The sequence below is a fragment of the Procambarus clarkii genome, chromosome 37, assembly GCF_040958095.1.
Source record: "Procambarus clarkii isolate CNS0578487 chromosome 37, FALCON_Pclarkii_2.0, whole genome shotgun sequence".
In the NCBI taxonomy this organism is placed as follows: domain Eukaryota; kingdom Metazoa; phylum Arthropoda; class Malacostraca; order Decapoda; family Cambaridae; genus Procambarus; species Procambarus clarkii.
The window spans coordinates 9,429,728-9,451,475 of NC_091186.1; the positions used below are offsets into that span (position 1 = coordinate 9,429,728).

A 21,748-nucleotide genomic window follows, 5' to 3' on the forward strand; every position below is an offset into this window, starting at 1 on the left:
TCTCTGGTTGCAATTCTTATACCATGTCGTATCTCAGTCGATTAAGGCAGCATCTGAGATGCTCTCTGATGCAGGTTTGAATCCTCGTTATGGCCCTTGTGGATTTGTTCATTGATGCATCACGCTATTGTGATTTATACAAATATTTATTCAGGAAAAGTACATACATACAAGGCGAGATACAAAAATGTTGGATTTATAGATATAGCTAGTACATACAATGCCTAAAGCCACCATTACGCAAAGCGTTTCGGGCAGGAAAAACTGCTGATGTGGGCTCACTTTGCAGGTTGTTAATTGTAATCCTCATTTCATGTATCTCCCCCTGAATTCCTCAAAAACTTCTCCAAGGTCAGAAGGTGGAGGAGGCCAAAGCCGTCAGTACTGTAACAGTACTGTAACTAACTGTAAAGTACTGTAATTTGCAGGCTCAAACCCCCTTAAAGTCTAAAGTCTAGTTCTAGCACCCATTCAGGCCACTATTCTCTCCAACCGGAGATCAGGATTCTTTGAGTCACTTCTTTCCAGGCTTTGTCAACGAGTTAAAGCACTACAAATGTTAAAATTGAGTTTTCCAGGACCATTGCTCCCTGTGCCTCTGAGGGGGGCCAGGTTCTGGCTCAGTCACTGGTAGGATGAACTCAGACTATATTGCCCCCGTTTAATGATTCACATATTAGACTGGTAACTCAAGAGAGCCTCCTGTACTCGCCCAGAAAATAACATTTCATTACATTTAACACTTTTTGGATGGGCAGTTTATCTTTAACTATTTAAATCCAAAATTAATATTTGAACAAGTGGTGTATGTAAAGTACTTAGCTGTCTATATATGTAATGAATATTTTTAAGATAAAGAATTTTAATTTGTTTTCAGGGTTCCAGCACATCTTATCGGAACAGCAAACTGACCCATTATTTACATGAGATGAAGAGAACTCCAGCAATGAAGATGTTTTATCAAACCTGCAAAAACATCTACCAGAATAACTCTAGATGTATTAGAGTTCTCAAAAAGATTGCAAAATAACAAGTTAACACCACATGAATGAATGACCACATGAATGACTTCGTCCAATCAAGACGAGTTGAAGAGTTGAAACCGAAGTTCTACTGAACTTAATGGATCCTGCAGCCTCTCCGAGACACAAACCAGGGTTTTACACAACTCCCCCATGCACTCGAGCTATGTCAATAGGCCGTTTTCCCTCTTCGCATTACTTCATTACAATAGATAAAGGCAGCGTCTGGAATGATCTCCGACGAAGGTCCCTTGGTACAGAAAACAAAGTTAAAATACGGGCAGAGAGAAAGGGGGTGAAGGACGAGAACAACCCCCCCCCGTGTTACAATGGTAACCCCCCCGTATTACAATGGTAACCCCCCCGTGTTACAATGGTAACACCCCCCCCGTGTTACAATGGTAACACCCCCCCCCCGTGTTACAATGGTAACACCCCCCCCCCGTGTTACAATGGTAACACCCCCCCCCGTGTTACAATGGTAACACCCCCCCCCTGTTACAATGGTAACACCCCCCCCCCCGTGTTACAATGGTAACACCCCCCCCCCGTGTTACAATGGTAACACCCCCCCCCTGTTACAATGGTAACACCCCCCCCCGTGTTACAATGGTAACACCCCCCCCCGTGTTACCATGGTAACCCCCCCCCGTGTTACCATGGTAACCCCCCCCGTGTTACCATGGTAACACCCCCCCGTGTTACAATGGTAACACCCCCCCCCCCTTTTTTTTTTTAAAGAACACTTCATTTATGGCACACCACCAGTTTGTCACAATAAAAGCAGAGCAGCACTGGAGTTAATTCTTATAATCGCCACATTATTTTAGGATCTTAAGCAGGCTTAACAGAGGCTGACACATCCATATGTTCTGTTTTACCTAACATGTCTATATATATATATATTGTTTTTCATTGATTTCAGGCTCATTGCTCTTCATCGACCTCATGGGTGTCGAAACAATGGAAGATGTATCCGGTATGGCGTCAGCAACCCATGAGGAGATGAAGAGCGGGAGCAAGACACTCACATTTGAGTGTGTTTCTTGAAGATAAGGCAAGATAAATCATCTTGAATTGACAAACATTCTTGTACTATAAATTTGTACCTACAAGAATGTCTGTTTATTTGTTCAGAGGTTGAAGGCCAGATTCTTTGGGCTAGTCTAACCCAAACTTGCAGGGTAAAGGGTTTGGGGTACAGAATGGACAAACGCTGGTATTTGTTTAATTACATTCAATGTTGGTTTTCTGTGGGGAGCCCCTTTGGCTCCCTGGAGCTATAGATGTATTAGAGTTCAACTTAGTAAACAAGGTTTACTAAGTTGCTTGTGCAGGAAAGGGGGGGGGGGGTTTGTAACAAACTAGCTGTTGTAGGAATGATCTAGAATGTTTTATCCGACATGGGAAAATGGGAAGCTGGACCCACGTGGGGACCTGACCCAGCAAGATCGCATCCCCTGGGGGATTGGCGGTGAAAATAACTGGCGCCTTTGTTCACAGTTTCGTATAATGAATCATTTTATAGTATTCACTTATTTAGAGAAATTAGTCTTCATTCAAATTCTATAACATTACTGATTATAATATCAAGAGTACCCTAATAGTCAGGATAATGATTCAGTCACCATCAGTGACGTCACGAGCCAGGACTAGGCTGTAGCGCGGAGTGACCTCGGCGACCTGGCGGTCACAGGTCAGCACAGGTTCCTCATTAAGTAATTCTCAAAGGTCAAATAGTCATTTTGTAAGTGGGAATAGCTCTTCCCCAAGATGCTTGTGTAATTAACTTCAGTTAAAATAATTCAACCAATCTGGATCATTCAGTGCAACAGAGGTTAGTTGTTGAACTTAAGCCTCGCAAGTAACTTAGACTAGGCGGAAGCATACAATGCTCAGGTCTGGGTAGACAAGCATGTGGGAAGGACAGTGTGGTATCAGGAGCAACCCGGGACAGGTGTCCACTCCACCTCTCCCTAAGACATTAGCACAAACATCTAGCTGGTTGCCAAAAAGATAAAGTTTGCTCAGAGTTGTTATAGGGAATAGGTCAACTCATTGCCAATATGCTAAAGTCAGGGAGTGTTCAGGTCAGGGAGTGTTCAAGTTAGGGAGTGAAGTTTAGATTTTGTTTTAGATTTTAAATAAATTAATTAGTTAGTAATTTGCATTTTCATTATTTCCATTTTTGTGTAATTATGTGAATTTGTCCGGGACCACGTGGGCAGTGTGGCTTATTCTGAGTTGGGCAGATTCTAACACCTAATCAGAATTCATTATTCCCTTTGATTGTAAATTAATTCCACGCTTAACGTAAAAAGATAAACCTCCCATATATTACTAGTGGGGACCAAGCCCCAAAGTTATTGATTGGCATGATCGATCCAGACCTCGGTCATTGCTCAGTATTACTGGTCTGGTGGTGGCGGCGAAAAGGCGACTCTAGGGTTTTGCTAGAAGCCTATGTCACGCCATACGGGTTGTAGAATCTTAAGTCGGCCAATCGTCTTAAGACCACGTGGCGTGGAGTCGGCTCTAGTAAAAGTCTGGAGTCCCTTGGTAGAGAGATCTAAAGTAGAATACGGGTAGAGAGAACGAAGTTACGAAGAGAAAGTAAAGAACGAATACTAACCCCCCACCCCATGTTACACAGTTGCAGGGAGCAGTAACATTTATTCATGCCACCTCACTGGGAAAGGCCCTTGGTGGCTGTTCCTTACACTGGTAATTACCAAAGTGTAGTTACACATTTAAACAGTTAGTTGAGAAGTGGAGCAATATATGGGCGCTGAGTGAGTAGGCACTTGGTGACTCTGGACCCCACCACTCTGTGGGGTGGCAGTTTCCGACAGTTTTCATAATTATTTCAATGTCTCATTCGTTTCTTCTCTGGTCTTTTGCTGTATTATTCAAAAGGGTGTAATTGGTGGAATTCATATAATTCAATGTATGGAACATTGCTATGCTCAAAATTATGGAGCTCATATGGTGACATGAAAAAAAATCCACAAGGGTTGTGACGAGGATCATCCCAGACGCTGCCTTTATCGACTGAGCTACGACATGGTCAAAGTTGAAACTGAAGTTCTACTGAACTTACTGGATCTTGCAGCCTCTCCAAGAGAAACCAGGGTTTTACATAACTCCCCCACGCACTTGAGCTATGTCACTAGGCCATTTTTCTTCTTCGCCCTTACTTTATTACAATAGATAAAGGCAGCGTCTGGGATGATCTCTGACGTAGGTTCGAATCCTATTCACGGCCCTTGTGGATTTGTTCATTTGATGCATCACGTTAGTGTGATCTGTGTAATAACTGCTGTTATCACTGTCACAAAATCCTAAATATGAATCCATTTCAACAGGATTATATTGTGAAGGAACACGAGATCGTTTCACGAGGCATAAATGTAGGAAACAATGGCTGGGTGTTATCTATACCTCATGCTGTGAATATAACTAGCATGTATTTGCTGATATATTAACATTGTATATAAACTTTATCACAATCAGGATCTTTGACACTATACAAATTAATTTCAATTACTGTACCTATTTTACTCAATTACTAAGGGGTGCTGTAGTGCCTAGCTGCACAGCGGTGCTGTCAGCTGCTCCTGTATGCACCAGCCTTGGTCGCTCTCAGTACTGAGGATCTCTGCCATTTTTTTCCAGACGAGGTCCATTTACTGGAATCCTACGGCACAGGATGCGAGTCCCGTGTACCCACGGGAGTTTTGAATCTCCCTATACCTAAAAGCACCAAATGGTGCTTTTAGGTATAGGGAGATTGTATAGCTATATACAATCTGCGCATCCCTGATTGGGTGCTTTAAGGCACTCTGCAGTGCAGTAGTTAATGACAAATTTTCATCTGCCTCCGTACATGGCAACTTGGGGATCCAGGGTACTTTAGTTCCTAGTAAATCCACACAGGCCTTAGATGCTCATGCCATTTGCTACCATTATTTAACATTTAATCCTGTAATTCACTAGCTATTAGTTATAGGGGTGCCAATTTTCCTCCCTGATAGCTCATTTTCTACAGTTTGGTTCATGGGTTGCCCCCATGGCCAGGGTGCTGGGGGCGTGGCTGATTCAGGTTGTCACGCTTGATCCCATGATTTGTGGGCAGGTCTGGTCATGTCGTCCTGCTTGTGGTAGTGCTGGGCAAGCCACCCAACTACTTTGGGGTATTCAGTGCTCGCGGGGTCTGCTGCTTCCACTTCACTATCGGGTTTTCTTGTTTCAGTCCCGCAATGGGTCTGTATGGTTCTTTGGTTCATTCTGGTTTTCTCCAGTCTGTACCGCTGGCTTCCATATGGATAACTTAACTGTCCCAAGTCTGGTTTCTTTTAGGGCCAGGTTGTCGAGTGGTGTGTCTGACCAATGGGCCGTGTGTTGGCATAAACCTGCTTCTTCTGGGGTTCAGGGACTGGTTATGGTCGTGGTGGGACGTCCTGTTTCTCGTCTTCCTTGTCTTTCCTTTGGCTGGTCTATGGCAATTTGCATTATCAGCATATTGCTCTTTGTGGTGGCCCATCTTCATGTACTAGGTTTTGGCCCACCCCGACGACTGGTTGGTGTGCGCTCCCAGCCAGTCAGTCTGCTCGCCGCAGGGGTGGATCTTTACCGTTCACCGAGTTCGGGTTCCTGGTGCTTTGGGAAAATCCCATCTGGTTCCATCCTGGGTTTGGACTGACTGCTTCCTTGTCGCTTCCTCTGGAATTGTTGCTGTGGCTGCAGTCCCGCCTTTGTTTCTAGAGGGCTCCCGGGTCCCTCAGTTGTTGCTTGAACAGCTATGCGGGCGTAATTACCAATGTAATTACCCAAGTAGTTACAGGATAGAGCTATGCTCGTGGTGTCCCGTCTTCCCAGCACTCATAACGCTTTGAAATTACTGACAGTTTTGGCCTCCACCACCACCTCACCTAACTTGTTCCAACCATTTACCTCTGTTTGCAAAAGAGAATTTTCTTGTATTTCTCCAGCAGATTTGTTTCATTAGTTTAAATCTATGACCTTGTTCTTGGAGTTCTGGGTCTCACGAATTCTTCCCTATCAATTTTATCAATTCCTGTTACTATTTTATATGTAGTGAACATCTCTTTTTCCTTCTATCTTCTAGTTTTGACATTTAATGCCTTTAACCTCTCCTCATAGCTCTTGCCCCTTCAGTTCTGGGAGCCACTTACTAGTATGTTTTTGCACCTTTTCCAGTTTATGTGCTTTAGATATGGGCACCATACAACTGCTGCATATTCCAGCTTTGGTCTAACAAAAGTTGAACAATTTTTTTAGTATTTCGCCATACATGTATTTAAAAGCAATTCTGAAGTTAGAAAGTGTAGCATAGGCTCCTCACACAATGTTCTTAACGTGGTTCTCAGGTGACAGTTTTCTATCTAGAACCACCCCTAGATCCCTCTGCCAGAATTCTTTAAAGGTTCCTCACATAATTTATAGGTTGTGGGGGGTCTATGCTCTTATTCCACATTACATAACATGGCATTTATTCACATTAAATTCCATTTGCCAAGTGGTGCTCCATACACTTATTTTGTCCAGTCTTCTTGAAGGGCATGACAATCTTTTAGGTTTCTTATCTTTCCTATTATCTTATCAGCAAACGTGTTCATATAATTCTGTATTCCATCTGGTAGATCATTTATGTAGACAATGAACATTGCCAGTGCAAGAACTGAACCCTGTGGTACTCCACTTGACATTCCTCCAATCCGATACATTGCCTCCGATTACTGCCCTCATTTTTCTATCAGTCCGAAAATTTTTCATCCATGTTAGAAGCTTACCTGTCACCCCTCCAATATGTTCCAGTTTCCAGAACAACCTCTTATGTGGAACTGTCAAAGGCCTTTTTTAGGTCCAGATAGATGCAGTCATGCCAACCATCTCTTTCCTGTAAAATATCTGTGGCTCGATCATAAAAACTGAGTAATTTCATTACACAGGATCTTCCAGATCTAAAACCATACTGTCTGTGATATATCTTTTCCTCCAGGTGTTCTACCCATTTAGTTTTAATTATTTTTTCCAATATTTTGACTTACACTTGTAAATGGTACAGGTCTATAATTGAAGGGGCTCTTCCCTGCTGCCATTTTTGTAGATTGGGACAATGTTAACCATTTTCCCCATATCAGTTACAACTCTTACACAGGGATGCCTGAAAAATCAGTTTAAGTGGAATGCCGAGCTCAGGTGCACATTCTCTCGGGACCCATGGTGAAACTCCATCTGGACCAACTGCTTTGTTCTTGGCTCCTTGAGCATTTTTTCCACTTTGTCTCTAGACACCTCTATGTGCTCTATGTTCTCTGGAATTCTCATTGTGTCTGGTTCTCTGAGATTTTATTTTGTACACACTTTGGAACTTTTCGTTTAATGTTTTCCACATTTCCTTTTCATTTTCCGTTAATCTATTCCCCATTTTCAACCTCTGAATATTATCTAACCTGCAATTTGTTTTTTATAAATTTATAGAATAGACCTGGTTGTTTTAAATTTGTCCACGATCCCTTTTTCAAAAATTTTCTGCCCCTCTCCTCACTGCCGTGTAGCTTCTCGCATCTTTGTATCGCTGGTATGTTTGGGGTTTGGCCTCTTCCTATATCGATTCCATTTTTGTCTCTTTTGGTCTCTGGCCCTTTTACAATTTCTGTTGAACCAATCTTTTTTCCTAGTTCTGCATCTCTGTTTAGGTATAGATTGTTTTTGTGCCTTTATCATATATTTCACAAAATATGACATGCATCTCATTTACTTCATGTCCTAACAGCAAGTCTTTCCAGTTAAATTCCTTAAAGAAATGTCCAAGATCCCCCATAATGACTTCTCCTGAAATCAGGTTTTTCAACTCCTTCAACCTCCTTTTCTTCCAGATTATAACATTGCATACTTTATTCTTAAAAAGACATGGTCACTTTTCCCCAAGGGAGGTACTGAATGTCAAATCATAATCTCTTTCCTGGTATCAAATCTAGCATAGAGGGAACATCCCCTTCCCTCATCCGTGTAGCTTGTTTAACATGTTGATACATTAAAGTTTCCATGATGAGGTTCATGCATCTACAAGTCCAAAAATCCTGTTCTAGCTTCATATGCCTCCCAGTCTATGGATTTCAAGTTGAAGTCACCGTCTACCAACAGTCATGATATCTATCAGCTCTCGCTATAATCTTATTGTTATAAGCCCCTCTCGTTTATTATCCAGCTCCTTTGACCATGTGTTGCATGGCGGTGAACTATATGCATTTATGATAGTTTATTATCCTGATTGCAGATCTCTAGTGCTATTATGTCAACTTCTCATGGATTGGCAATCATTTCATTTACCTTCAGGAGTTCTTTCACCAGCACAGCAATGCCACCGCCTTTCCTAATTTTTCTGTCCCATCTCCAAACAGACTAGCCAGTTGGGAATATGACTATTTACAATATCAAGTTTTGTCTCCATGAGTGCAACAATGTCTGGTGTCTGCAGCTGTATTACATCACATAACTCCAGTAGCTATGATCTCATTCCATCTATTCTGATGTATGCAATTTTCAGGAACATGTTTACCTCTCCTTATTCTTCACTACCCCTTTCTCTAGTGTTTTTTGGTTTGCCTTTTTCTACCATTTTACTGGTCTGCCTACCCCTATCACTTGGTAGAAAAAAAATGGAGGGGAAGAAGGGGTGTGGATTTATTGTGATGAGGGAAAGTCTTCCCCTCCACACAATTGAGATTGTGTGAAAGGGAAGAAGAGTGCGGGGTCGACACCCCCGGGTGGTAGGTTCCCGACACTTGACGGACAGCAGCAGGTTGAACAGAAACCCGCCATCTGGCCCCATGGTGCACTTGGTGGTTGGCAGATGGAGTATTTTGTAGCTAGCTGCTACGAACACAATGTCCAGATGGCTCTGTACAAGGATTAGGGCTAGAGACCCTTGTGTAGGGAGAAATAAGTGTTAAATGTTGAAAAACAGTCTGGAACCGACCCCTTTCAGATGTACAGAGCACCATCTCAACAGGAAAATAATCTAAAAACCAATGTAAACAAAGGGGATATAATGGTTAAAAAAAGCAAATTCAATGCAAGAAAAGAGAAAGTGTTAAATGTAGAAAAACAGTCTAGAATATTATAAGACAAATGAACTATTGGGAAATGTGTATGACATGTATAGGGACGAGACATTATTGGAACCCAAAAGCACGACTTGCGCGTCTTTGTGAAGGGTCCAGCTTTTCCAAACATACAGGTTTCCCTTGCAGGACTTTTTCTAAGGAATTTGCAGTCTGTTGGTCTTGTGGCATTATTAATTCTCCTTTCAGGTTGACTATGATGAAAGTTTAAGTTCTGGTTCCCTTTCCATTGCCGTTACTACTAATGTTGTAGGAAAGTGGTCTGACTGCACGTCTTGAATTTTGGAAAATGTCCAGAGTCTGACTGTCTGGTGTAAGACTGACTGTTCTCTCCTGTCTCATACTGTTGTCCTGTGACTGGGCTGTTGTGAGGTACATTGACACTGGCTGGTGTGTGACTGGTACTGTGCTCTAGGTCCGTTATTTCTGCCGTCTTGCTGGTAGAAGCACGTGGTGAAGCCTCGATAGCAGTTTTCTTCGGTGCCTGCTGCACCTCGGTCCACTGTCCCTCCGTCTGAAAGCTGCCTCCATTGCCTCTTTCTGAGACTTCCCCATGTCTCGGCATAGTGAGGGCCGATTCACTGCCCTACCTAATGCCCGAGATACTCGTAGGCCTGAAGAAATTCATTCCCCTCCAACGGAGGTCGTAGAATGATTCCCCCAGGTGGAATCAGGGACACCCAACAAGCCATTTGGTCTACCTTTCCCTGAAAAGGCTCAGTACACCTATGGTGCTCCCTTGTGGCAATGCCCGCAGGAAATCATCTCGCCCTTCAGGGCAGGACTAAGTGACCTGGTCATTGATACAGTATAAAAAATCATGGACATCGAGAGTGCGGTACGAGAGTTTGGGTTGCCTGCATACTGGGTTGCACAGAATACCAGTCAGCTGGACAGCAGGTAATCAACATTGTTTCTCCAATTGTAGACGAAATCTAAATTATTTCCTTCCAAAGAAGATATTGCCTGGGTCTGAGTATTTATGTATTCTTCCTCACAAAACTGCAATGATTTCAGCTGATGGGTGCTCAGAATCTAAAGTTTTTCTGGGAAGAAATCCATGTGCGGCCTGCCAGCAATGGTGCCTGCACCGAGTCCTTTTTCCAGATGGCATCCATTTACTGGAGTCCCGAGCCACAGGATGTGAACCCCATGTAGCCACAGGAATTTTTAATCATTCCCTTTAACTAAAAATGCCATATGGTACTCTGCGATTGTGCGCCTTAAAGGGGGCTCTGCAGTTTAGTGGTTAATTATGACAGTACCATTTTTTCCTTTGTTTTGCCTGGTGGGGGTCTGCCCCCCCCCCCCTCGGTCATTGTCCTCCCTCTATTCTGATGGTCCCCTACTAGGCCCCCATGATTGTACACATCGCAGGGATTCAGCTTTAGACACACTCAGTCTGGGCAAACCGGTTAGCAATACCTTGCCAGGATATTGCTAAATAATAAAAATAAAGGGGGAACATGGCATTAAAATGGCAAATATACAATTTGGTCAACAAACAGTATTGTTTAAAATAGACATGGGTTGACATTTAGGGGTCGAGTAGGTTACAGGGAGTTAAATTAGGTAGTGCTTAGTTTTTATCTTAAAACAGGTTGGGAGAGGTACAGTAACATAATTGGCAAGGTCATTCCACCTTCTGGGTCCCTTGATTTGTAGAGCATTTCTAGTTTGATTAAGTCGTACTCTTTGAATATCAAATAGGTATTTGTTTCTGGTGTGGTGCTCATGGGTTCTGTTACAACCTTCTAGGAAGCTTTTAAAGTCAGGATTGACATTCCAGTTCAGCATTTTACACAGAGGATGTGCAGTGACTTAATATCTAACATTCAGAGATTTGAGTAGGGGTACCAAGTGATGTCTGGGGCCAGAGTTGGATATAGTCCTAATTAGCCGCTTTGTGGTGAGTAAGATGATTTAAATCATTTTGGGTAGTAGAACCCCAAGCACAAATACCATAGTTGAGATAAGGATAGACGAGGGAGTAATAGAGCATCACCCGGGCAGGGTGAGGTACATAATATCTGATCTTAGAAAGAATAACAGTTTTTAAAACTGATATATTTGGAATGTGTCCCTGGAAATTCAGCTTGTGGTCAATGAGAATGCCAAGGAATTTGCCATCTTTGTTACAAATTTGGGTATTGTTTATCCTGAGATTTATGGGATTTGAGAATTTATTGCCAAAAAAATAGAAAGTTTTGTCAATGTTGAGGGTGAGTTTGTTGGCAGTTAGCCAAAGACACTATTTAGCTCGGTATTCACCGACATTTAGAGCAAAAGGGGGGGGGGGGGGAGTCAGGACTGGAGTAAATGAAGGTTGTGTCGTCAGCAAATAGAATTAGTTTGAGGTGTTGGGAGGCATTTGGAAGGTCATTAATGTAGATGAGAGGAGAGGAGAGGGCCAAGTATGCTGCCCTGAGGAACACCAATGTTGATGGGTAGGGTGGGAGAAATTGAATTATTATTCACAAACATACTGGAGCCTGTCAGTAAGGTAAGATTTAAGGTATTGCAGGGGAGTGTCCTCTGACTCCATAATGATGTAATTTAAGAAGGTTTTGGTGGTTGACAGTGTCAAAAGCCTTATGCAGGTCCACAAATAACCCAACAGAACTCATTTTTATCAAGAGCTGAATGTATCAAGTTAATCATACTAATAAGTGCATAGTGAGTGAGTTTTTTTGGTCTGAAGCCATATTGACAAGAGCCAAGTATATTGTGTTTGGCTAGATAAGAGTAAAGCTGCTTGTAGATTAGTTTTTCAAATATTGACAAGATTGATATAGGTTTGTAGTTAACATCAGAGAGATGACCACATTTGTGGACAGGGGTTACTCTCACTTTAGAATATCTAAAAAGGTTTGGCATTCAAGTGACTTGTTTAAGAGCAATGCAATGTCGTAGCTCAGTCAATTAAGGCAGTGTCTGGGATGATCTCTGACGTAGGTTCGAATCCTCGTCACGGCCCTTGTGGATTTGTTCATGCATCACATTGTGATTTCTGTGTGTAATTATGTTTGTAATTCTTTGCCTATATGTATTCTTACCCGAATAAAAATGAATTTTTTGAATTTTGAATTTAAATTTTAGTCCCTAAGCCCATTATGTGCCTCTAACCCTTTCTACTACTATCCACAAGATGGGTATGGGGTGCAGATGAGCTAGTTTCAAGCAGTCTTCATCGACCTAGCAGCAGCTGATACAAACAAAAAAATACTAGAACAGCTTACTGAGCTTGGAATACAAGGAAAATTACTGAAATCAATGGAGGGCTTTTTGTCATCAAACAGCATATTAAAGCTGTTTAATGGCACAGAGAGCAAACACTTTGAACCGAGAATGCCACAAGAGGGATCCTCAGTCCCTTGTAGTTTAAGGTTCTAATGCATAAACTACTAATAAAGACACGATCATCTGTTATGCCGATATAGTGTATGTTTACAGGCTGCCTCCGCGCCTAGAATGCAAGGTCTGCTCGATGATTTTGCTATTAGGGCCGAGGAATGTGCCCTTATCTCCATACAGAAAACTCGTGCCCTCATTCGATGTGGTATTTCCACCACCCACTACATTTTTATATGGGATTAATAGAACAGGAACCCGGCAATGTGATTTTATAGTGGCCAGAATACGCCTGGGATATAAACGTATCTGGCAGCTTTCTCAAAACCCAATTGTCGAGTACTGTACACAATGTGTCAACTTTGTGAAAGAAAACATGCACTCTTGAACATTATATTGTAAAATGTCCCATATTGACCAACTTTCGCCCTCCTGGGCTAAGGTATGCTCAACTGTGTAATTACTATACGAGTACTGGAACACCGATATATTGGACTTGTACCCAAGATTAACCATGTAATGTATCAATTATACAATGTATGTGATGTAACTATATAACCTGAGCTTGTAAAAGCACCTTAATCACCTTAAGTGATTAAATGCCTAATTGCACACTAGAGTATCAGCTATCTCACCCTGTCAGTAAAAGAAATGTGAATGCATGTGTGTATATGTACGTATGTGTGTGTATGTATGTGTGTATATAGTATATATGGAAGCTGAATTACATTTCACCTTTGTAAATGCACATTAATGACACTATATAAAAGACACATCGAGCCCTATGTAGGGCATACGTAAATCTGTATCTATGTATTTACGTATGTAGGTTAGCTTAGCATTTTAAAAGCACCAAATCATCTGTGGTTGAGGTTAGCTTAGCATTTTAAAAAGCACTGAATCATCTGTGGTCGATTGTTCACCTGAACTACATGTTTAACACATCTCTAACCCTGTCCATGGAGAACAGAAGAAATTGTATATATGCTGGTTAGCATTGTAAATGTGTGGCCACATCTGTGGTAGAAAAAAAACTTAAGAATGGTAGTGGACTTACTTACTGTGACTCGCAGAGTGCACTCCTGGCACTGAACAGTACAGTAGTACGACCCAGAAAATAGTGATATACAATGAATGTTTTAGCTGCTAATGAAATGACCACTGCTTTTTGCACAAAAAGCAGCGATATTTCTGAGGGGGGGAAAAAAAAAAAGTGCACTGCGCAATCCGTAGTTGCAGTGTGGGGGGTACTGGGTGGCATATACTGTAAATAGCCGGGAGAAGCGCGGACCTGCCCTCACTGTTCCTGCCCCGGTCCGCTGCACTAAACTCTAGCCCGCCTTCCCTTCCTGCAAGGGTCTGCTTTCCCTGTCATGCATTACGCCAGTTGCCCCTCCTGTTTCTACTCCCGCTGCAAAAAGGGGAGGGGGGGGGGTGCAGCGCCAGTCCCCAAGTGTTCCGCTGTTTGCAGCTAATACTTTGCCTTTACAGCCAGTCTACGTGCTAGTAAGCCCTACCTTCAAGTCAGGAAATCCTTATCTCCTTTCCTTGGCGGCACGGCCTCACACCCTGGGGTTAAATTTATCACCCATTGTCATATCAGGTTTTTCCCCAGTCTAGGTATTTTCTGCACGCCTGATTAATTTCCGTTTAATTCAGCTAGGATTTACCATTATGTCTTTCAGGCCTCTTGGTCGGGCTTCATTAAGTGTTATGTGGTTTAATCACTTTATATTTACTCTGTCCTGCCTGTTATACATAGTGTTACCTCAAGGGATGACACCGATATGCTAGCATAGACAGCCCTGTAGAAAACCACTAGTAGAAATTGATATGGGGTTTCATTACGTAACACTACTTTAATCTGTCAATTGTCAATATATATGGAACTAATTGAACAAGAACTCAGCAATGTCATGTTATAGTGACCAGAATACACCTGGGATACACACACATCTGGGAGATTTCTCAAAGCCTAAATGTGGAATACACCATGTATCAATGTCCATACATGCAACATGCATGGACAGGACCTTGTGTGCGGCACCTGAATTTACCAGAGAGCTACTACTATCTAGAGGACAAATTAGCAGGGTTATGAAACCTAACTGCATCCCCCACCATTTGTCCTAATTTGAGACCGATATCTATGTAGCTTATTAAAAACATTTTTGAGTCCCGGCAGTACAGCCGGGTTCGTCCTAGACTTTCAGTCTGGAATTTTGGGTTCGAATCCCGACCAGGTAGGGGCGGCTGACAGCTGCGTGGACAGCACTTCAGATTCATAGTCCTGAGGTTCCAGGTTCGATCCCCGGTGTAGGCAGAGACAAATGGCCAAAATGTTTCTTTCACCCTGACGCCCCTGTTACCTAGCAGTAAATAGTTACCTGGGAGTTAGACAGCTGCTACGGGCTACTTCCTGGTGGGTGGAGGCCTGGTCGAGGACCGGGCCGCGGGGACACTAAGCCCCGAAATCATTGGCTGTGTATTCATATCACTTAATTGGCCTGTTCATCTACCAGTAAACAGGCACCTTGTTGTGGGGAATGAATGACATACATATATACACTGGACCTAACCTTAGGTGTCACGGGCTCACCATAGCCCGTTCAGTAGCTAAATCTGATACCACAACAACCTTAGGTCTTATACATTTAGACCTAACCCCCTAAACACAGTGAAGTATTAAAAAAAAAAAAATCAAAGTCAAACTAGTAGGTACAGAGGTACCTACCGGCAGTCAGGGAGCTCCAACGGGCAGCGTGTTGCTCGGACCGCGGCCAGGAGGCGTCTGCTGGGGCGCCGAGGCGCGCCTCGTTCACGGCCGAGGGATAACAACCCAACGAGCCTCTTAATGAAGGAAGCATTTCTCTAATATTTATTCAAATTCAAAATTCAATACATATATATATATATATATATAACTACAATATAACTACATTTCTCTATATTCTCGTAATAATTATTACAAGTGCACCTTCGAGTACTCGCAAAGAAAATATTTTGTTTAGAAAAGTGTGAAATTGTAATATTTGTCCTCATATTGTTAAAGTAATTAGATTTGGCTTACAAAAAAATCCGTTCGTGGGTGTTATTTATCGAGGTTGTACAATTTTTTTCCTGCGTTAAATATCATTGAAAATAACAACTGGGGCCAGATTCACGAAGCAGTTACGCAAGCACTTTCAAACCTGTCCATCTTTTCTGAATCTTTAGCGACTTTATTTACAATTATTAAACAGTTAATTAGCTTCGAGGAACCAGGAGGCTATTTTTCTGATCAGGGGGAAAGAGACACTATATAAGTAAGACTTAACAAATGCATAACATAGCCGTGGCTAACTCTAAAACTCTAGTACGCTAAAGTACACCACCGGTGTACTCTCCGCTGGGAGCCGGTCGGCCGAGCGGACAGCACACGTACTGGACTTGTGATCCTGTGGTCCCGGGTTTGATCCCGGGCGCCGGCGAGAAACAATGGGCAGAGTTTCTTTCACTCTATGCCCCTGTTACCTAGCAGTAAAATAGGTACCGGGGCGTTAGTCAGCTGTCACGGGCTGCTTCCTAGGGGTGGAGGTCTGGTCGAGGACCGGGCCGCGGGGACATTAAAGCCCCGAAATTATCTCAAGATAGCCACCAAATCAACTTAAAATGTATACCCGTAGTAAAATAAAAGTATGCTTATAGCCTAGTAACAAGGTAAATCAAAATCTGCAGAAACCTAATAGCTTATTGTCTAGAACTAGAAGTAAGGCAAATGTGTATAACAATTCTATAATACTATGTATAACAGTCAGGACACAGAGTAAATATAATGTGATTAAACAACATAACATATAATGAAGCCTGGCCAAGAGGCCCGAAAGACATAATGGTAAACCCTGGCTGAATTAATACGGAAATTAATCAGGCGTGTAGAAATTTACATAGAGGCTGGGAAAAGCCTGATATGAAAATGGAGGAGAAAATTAACCCCAGGCCGTGAGGCTGTGCCGCCAAGGAAAAAGGAGGTAAGGATAAAGCTACCCATTTCATTATGTATGAGGTCAATTTTTTTATTAGAGTTAAAATTAACGTAGATATATGACCGAACCTAACCAACCCTACCTAACCTAACCTAACCTATCTTTATAGGTTAGGTTAGGTTAGGTAGCCGAAAAAGTTAGGTTAGGTAGTCGAAAAAACATTAATTCATGAAAACTTGGCTTATTAGGCAAATCGGGCCTTGCATAGAAGGCTGAGAAGTGCGTTCTGGCTACTAGGTACGACATATTATATATATATATATATATATATATATATATATATATTATATATATATATATATATATATATATATATATATATATATATATATATATATAAGTATATTTTGGTAGCAGTCTTTCCTGTAGACATATATTATTAAATATGACCGAAAAAGTAAGATTAATAATTCTAACACGAATTTTTTCAATCTCTTCGTACATTACGCTTCACTGTTGGAGGTAAATCAAAAATCAATTCTCCAAAATTCATTTTTATTTCTAGTCTGACGCGACACGGGCGCGTTTCGTAAAACTTATTACATTTTCAAAGACTTTAGTTCACAAATACACAACTGAATAGAACTTACGTATCTCCGATTTTATATCTACATTTGAGTGAGGTGGAAGGGGTGATGTGGCATTAACACAAGACAGAACAAAATGTGGTATTAATAGGGTATTAATTTCATCAACACAAGACAGAACAAGGGTATTAATAGGGTATTAATTTCATCAACACAAGACAGAACACGAAACAATGGATATTGAATAGAAGTGTTTGTAGAAAGCCTATTGGTCCATATTTCTTGATGCTTCTATATAGGAGCGGAGTCTTGAGGTGGATAGAATATAGTTGTGCAATAATTGGCTGTTGATTGCTGGTGTTGACTTCTTGTGTAGTGTAGTGCCTCGCAAACGTCAAGCCGCCTGCTATCGCTGTATCTATCGATGATTTCTGTGTTGTTTACTAGGATTTCTCTGGCGATGGTTTGGTTGTGGGAAGAGATTATATGTTCCTTAATGGAGCCCTGTTGCTTATGCATCGTTAAACGCCTAGAAAGAGATGTTGTTGTCTTGCCTATATACTGGGTTTTTTGGAGCTTACAGTCCCCAAGTGGGCATTTGAAGGCTTAGACGACGTTAGTCTCTTTTAAAGCGTTCTGTTTTGTGTCTGGAGAGTTTCTCATGAGTAGGCTGGCCGTTTTTCTGGTTTTATAGTAAATCGTCAGTTGTATCCTCTGATTTTTGTCTGTAGGGATAACGTTTCTATTAACAATATCTTTCAGGACCCTTTCCTCCGTTTTATGAGCTGTGGAAAAGAAGTTCCTGTAAAATAGTCTAATAGGGGGTATAGGTGTTGTGTTAGTTGTCTCGTCAGAGGTTGCATGGCTTTTCACTTTCCTTCTTATGATGTCTTCGACGAAACCATTGGAGAAGCCGTTATTGACTAGGACCTGCCTTACCCTACAGAGTTCTTCGTCGACTTGCTTCCATTCTGAGCTGTGGCTGAGAGCACGGTCGACATATGCGTTAACAACACTCCTCTTGTACCTGTCTGGGCAGTCGCTGTTGGCATTTAGGCACATTCCTATGTTTGTTTCCTTAGTGTAGACTGCAGTGTGGAAACCTCCGCCCTTTTCCATGACTGTTACATCTAGAAAGGGCAGCTTCCCATCCTTTTCCATCTCGTAAGTGAAACGCAGCACGGAACTCTGCTCAAATGCCTCCTTCAGCTCCTGCAGATGTCTGACATCAGGTACCTGTGTAAAAATGTCGTCAACATACCTGCAGTATATGGCCGGTTTCAAGTTCATGTCGACTAAGACTTTTTGCTCGATGGTACCCATGTAGAAGTTTGCAAACAGGACACCTAGGGGAGAACCCATGGCGACCCCATCTACTTGCTTATACATGTGCCCATCCGGGCTCAAGAAGGGTGCCTCTTTAGTACAAGCTTGGAGTAGTTTCCTCAGAATATTTTCTGGTATGTCAAGAGGAGTACAGGCTGGATCACGATACACGAAAGATTGAGAAAATTCGTGTTAGAATTATTAATCTTACTTTTTCGGTCATATATATTATATATATATATATATATATATATATATATATATAATATATATATATATATATATATATATATATATATATATATATATATATATATATATATATATATATATATATATATATATATATATATATATATATATATATATTGGGTCTGCCGTCGTGGCAGACCCAAGAGTTCCAATGACAATTTTAACAATGACAATTTTCACTCTATGACCCTGTTACCTAGCAGTAAAATAGGTACCTGGGCGTTAGTCAGCTGTCACGGGCTGCTTCCTGGGGGTGGAGGTCTGGTCGAGGACCGGGCCGCGGGGACATTAAAGCCCCGAAATCATCTCAAGATAACCACCAAATCAACTTAAAATGTATACCCGTAGTAAAATAAAAGTATGCTTATAGCCTAGTAACAAGGTAAATCAAAATCTGCAGAAACCTAATAGCTTATTATCTAGAACTAGAAGTAAGGCAAATGTGTATAACAATTCTATAATACTATGTATAACAGTCAGGACACAGAGTAAATAAATATAATGTGATTAAACAACATAACATTTAATGAAGCCTGGCCAAAAGGCCCGAAAGACATAATGGTAAACCCTGGCTGAATTAATACGGAAATTAATCAGGCGTGTAGAAATTTACATAGAGGCTGGGAAAAGCCTGATATGAAAATGGAGGAGAAAATTAACCCCAGGCCGTGAGGCTGTGCCGCCAAGGAAAAAGGAGGTAAGGATAAAGCTACCCATTTCATTATGTATTAGGTCAATTTTTTTATTGGAGTTAAAATTAACGTAGATATATGACCGAACCTAACCAACCCTACCTAACCTAACCTAACCTATCATTATAGGTTAGGTTAGGTTAGGTAGCCGAAAAAGTTAGGTTAGGTAGTCGAAAAAACATTAATTCATGAAAACTTGGCTTATTAGGCAAATCGTGCCTTGCATAGTAGGCTGAGAAGTGCGTTCTGGCTACTAGGTACGACATATATATATATATATATATATAACTGAAAACTCACACCCCAGAAGTGACTCGAACCCATACTCCCAGAAGCAACGCATCTGGTATGTACAAGACGCCTTAATCCACTTGACCATCACGACCGGACAAAATGAGGTGATAGCCGAGGCTATTTGAACCACCCCACCGCCGGCACTCGGATAGTTATCTTGGGCATAGCATTTTACCAAATCACCTCATTCTTTGGGGCAACACGTGAGGAACACAAATGCGAACAAGCCTGAATGGTCCCCAGGACATATGCAACTGAAAACTCACACCCCAGAAGTGACTCGAACCCATACTCCCAGAAGCAACGCATCTGGTATGTACAAGACGCCTTAATCCACTTGACCATCACGACCGGACAAAATGAGGTGATAGCCGAGGCTATTTGAACCACCCCACCGCCGGCACTCGGATAGTTATCTTGGGCATAGCATTTTACCAAATCACCTCATTCTTTGGGGCAACACGTGAGGAACACAAATGCGAACAAGCCTGAATGGTCCCCAGGACATATGCAACTGAAAACTCACACCCCAGAAGTGACTCGAACCCATACTCCCAGAAGCAACGCATCTGGTATGTACAAGACGCCTTAATCCACTTGACCATCACGACCGGACAAAATGAGGTGATAGCCGAGGCTATTTGAACCACCCCACCGCCGGCACTCGGATAGTTATCTTGGGCATAGCATTTTACCAAATCACCTCATTCTTTGGGGCAACACGTGAGGAACACAAATGCGAACAAGCCTGAATGGTCCCCAGGACATATGCAACTGAAAACTCACACCCCAGAAGTGACTCGAACCCATACTCCCAGAAGCAACGCATCTGGTATGTACAAGACGCCTTAATCCACTTGACCATCACGACCGGACAAAATGAGGTGATAGCCGAGGCTATTTGAACCACCCCACCGCCGGCACTCGGATAGTTATCTTGGGCATAGCATTTTACCAAATCACCTCATTCTTTGGGGCAACACGTGAGGAACACAAATGCGAACAAGCCTGAATGGTCCCCAGGACATATGCAACTGAAAACTCACACCCCAGAAGTGACTCGAACCCATACTCCCAGAAGCAACGCATCTGGTATGTACAAGACGCCTTAATCCTTAAGACGCCTTAATGATTAAGGCGTCTTGTACATACCAGATGCGTTGCTTCTGGGAGTATGGGTTCGAGTCACTTCTGGGGTGTGAGTTTTCAGTTGCATATGTCCTGGGGACCATTCAGGCTTGTTCGCATTTGTGTTCCTCACGTGTTGCCCCAAAGAATGAGGTGATTTGGTAAAATGCTATGCCCAAGATAACTATCCGAGTGCCGGCGGTGGGGTGGTTCAAATAGCCTCGGCTATCACCTCATTTTGTCCGGTCGTGATGGTCAAGTGGATTAAGGCGTCTTGTACATACCAGATGCGTTGCTTCTGGGAGTATGGGTTCGAGTCACTTCTGGGGTGTGAGTTTTCAGTTGCATATGTCCTGGGGACCATTCAGGCTTGTTCGCATTTGTGTTCCTCACGTGTTGCCCCAAAGAATGAGGTGATTTGGTAAAATGCTATGCCCAAGATAACTATCCGAGTGCCGGCGGTGGGGTGGTTCAAATAGCCTCGGCTATCACCTCATTTTGTCCGGTCGTGATGGTCAAGTGGATTAAGGCGTCTTGTACATACCAGATGCGTTGCTTCTGGGAGTATGGGTTCGAGTCACTTCTGGGGTGTGAGTTTTCAGTTGCATATGTCCTGGGGACCATTCAGGCTTGTTCGCATATATATATATATATATATATATATATATATATATATATATATATATATATATATATATATATATATATATATATATATATATATATATATATAAACCGTCGTGGCAGACCCAAGAGTTCCAATGACAATTTTAAACTAGGAACACAAGTGACCAAAAAATTTGAAGAGGGCAACACAGTAGGGGCAATTAGGTTACTTACCAGCGAAGACACAATCGCCCCTAGAAATACCGCTACCGCCAACTCGCTGAGAGAGAAGCACCCTCCTAGAGTACCATGGGAACCCACTGCTCAGGACACAAATGTCCCAGACATGGGACCTCTATTCCTCCAAGCGTCAGA

The 21,748-nt window shown here is 42.2% G+C and overlaps 1 long non-coding RNA gene across 1 annotated transcript in view; it reads right to left on the reverse strand.

Moving 5' to 3' along the window:
- Positions 1–15,307, reverse strand: part of LOC123753297 (uncharacterized) — a 113,007-nt gene extending 97,700 nt beyond the window's left edge. Inside the window, exon 1 of the long non-coding RNA XR_006772274.2 lies at positions 15,258–15,307. This is a non-coding gene — a long non-coding RNA (uncharacterized lncRNA). The remainder of the gene's footprint in view (positions 1–15,257) is intronic.
- Between the last annotated feature and the right edge of the window lie 6,441 nt (positions 15,308–21,748).